Source organism: Mizuhopecten yessoensis, unplaced genomic scaffold, assembly GCF_002113885.1.
Source record: "Mizuhopecten yessoensis strain PY_sf001 unplaced genomic scaffold, ASM211388v2 scaffold267, whole genome shotgun sequence".
NCBI lineage: Eukaryota > Metazoa > Mollusca > Bivalvia > Pectinida > Pectinidae > Mizuhopecten > Mizuhopecten yessoensis.
This window is the reverse complement of record NW_018403461.1, coordinates 124688-127661: the sequence shown is the minus strand read 5'-3', so window position 1 is coordinate 127661 and position 2974 is coordinate 124688.

The following is a 2974-nucleotide window of genomic DNA, read 5'->3' as shown; positions in this document are numbered from 1 at the left end:
TCTGATCAGTTCCAAGATGAAACATGCAAAACTATGGTTTGTAGGGAACTTCAAATGAAATGATGGCTGCCCACTGTAATGCTTCAGTGGGCCACAACCGATAAGAATTATATTTTGCAGATATAAAGTCTATGGTTAGGTCATCATGAAATGGGGTTTCGTTGTCAGATTTATCGGTCCATGAATAGAAAAATGAGGGGGTAAAGTTAGAGAAGTGGCGAAAAATGATATTTTGTTAATGTGATTACAGAAAAAACTGGAGCTCTGATTTTCAATATATTGATATGGTAGTTACAACTATAAGTATTCTTTTTGTTAAAATACTATTGATAAAAGTAGGTCACTGGTGGAATAGTTCAAAATGACCAAAAACATATAATTCCTTTTTTATCGACACAATTAAAGTTGCTATTTTGCATCTATATCACACACTATCACACACACACACACACACACACTCTCTCTCTCTCTCTCTCTCTCTCTCTCTCACACACACACACACACACACACAAACTCACACACTCACACACACATTCACACACACACATACACACACACATTCACACACACATTCACACACACACACACACTCACACTCACACTCACACACACTCTCACACACACACACACNACACACACACACACACACACACACACACACACACACACACACACACACACACACACACACACACATTCACACATACACACACACTCACTCACACATACACACACATACATACACACAAACACACACATTCACACACACACACACACACACACACACACTCACACACTCACACACACAATCACACACACACATACATATTCACACACACAATCACACACACATACACACACATACACATACACACACACATACACACACACACATACACACACTCACTCTCACACACACACTTACACACACACTAACACACACATACACATACTCACACACACACACATTCACACACACACACACACATACATACGCACACACACATATACTCACACACTCACTCACACACACACACATTCACACACACACACACACACTAACACACACATACACATACTCACACACACACACTCACACACACACACATAAACACACACACACTCACACACACACACACTCACACACACATTCACACACACACACACACACACACACACACACACACACACACACACACACACACACACANCACACTCACTCACACACACATTCACACACACACACACACTCACTCACACACATTCACACACACATACACACACCCATATACACACGCACACACACATATACACACACACACACACATATATACACACACACACATTCACACACACACACACACACACACACACACACACACACACACACACACACACACACACACACACACACCAGTTATGTTCTGATACATCACATTGACACAAACACGCATTAACATCAGAAGTTTTACCAGTTTAAGTCACATGACCGGGCAATGAAGTAGGTCATATCAGCGTAAAATCTAGTAGACGGATTATATAGAATACAAATTATTTTACATTGCTTTTCATTACTTAATATTTCATTGACATTTATCAGTTTTGAAGATTTTGCTATTTAACTCATCCATATTATATAGTACCAAACAATATGGGAACAGATACCTGAATACTTTGGTAAGTTAATCAATACTAGTGTGTATAATATATACTACTAGTGTGTATATGTAATACTAGTGTGTATATATAATACTAGTGTGTATAATACTAGTGTGTATATATAATACTAGTGTGTATATTACTAGTGTGTATATAAAATACTAGTGTGTATATATAATACTAGTGTGTATAATACTAGTGTGTATATATAATACTAGTGTGTATATTACTAGTTTGTATATATAATACTAGTGTGTATATATAATACTAGTGTGTATAATACTAGTGTGTATATATAATACTAGTATATATAATACTAGTGTGTATAATGTAGTTTACATTTCATGCAGTCATATTTTTTAATATTCTAATGGTTTTCCACAGTGGATTAGCATTACAACCTCTTTGCTGAAGTTCTAAATATTTGAAATAATGAAACCAATATAAAAATGTAGTACCTTGCAGTATGCATCTTACCTCACTAGACAATACAGACATTGGAGTACCTTGGAGTTTGGATTTTGATTCTCCGAAGTGACTGTCAAACCAAGACTATCATCGTTTAACTAGTCTCGATAGGACACAGTTTAATGATATGTTGGGCCGTGAACATGTATCAGAGGGTATCAAATCAGGGCCAGGCCGTAGTGATCGAACTGCATTAGCAACTTTGTGAGTGAAGCTTCGCACGGGTCTTTCATTATCAGTATTGGCATCTCTTCTTGAACAAAAGGGCGTGCGGGAAGTCCATAATGACTCGTTTCGTCCCATCTTACCTCCGCCTACAGAATATCAGTAGAGACTGTGATTAAGAGCCTACAGCTACATTTGCCAAAAGATGATTTGCCCACACTGTAATTCTCCAGTTGCTGTTGCAGATGGTAAATATATTTACATTGAAAAAAAAGTGGAAACTTCTCCTTTCAACGACGTTCCTATTCAATGCACAAAGGACGTCTTCTCCTGGAACATATGATGCTTGTTGCTACAAAGGGCTACAATCTGTCGAATCTGGTTCCAGATTTACCTGATGGACATACTGTTCGTACAAGCTGTACACATTGGTTTCAGGAAGATGATGGCCTTGTTGAAGACAGAAGTTTTCTGGATGAAACTGATCTGTTGAATGACCGTCAGATTGGTAGTGTCCAAATGACATATACCATAACACGGAAGCAATATGACACAACAGCCAATTACACGGGCACCTACTTTACACTGACAGTACCACCCTGTAATTGGGATCACGCCAGTGGGAAACTATATTCACAGATTCTACAACTTTGTGTGCCTGGACTGTATTTGTACTTTGATA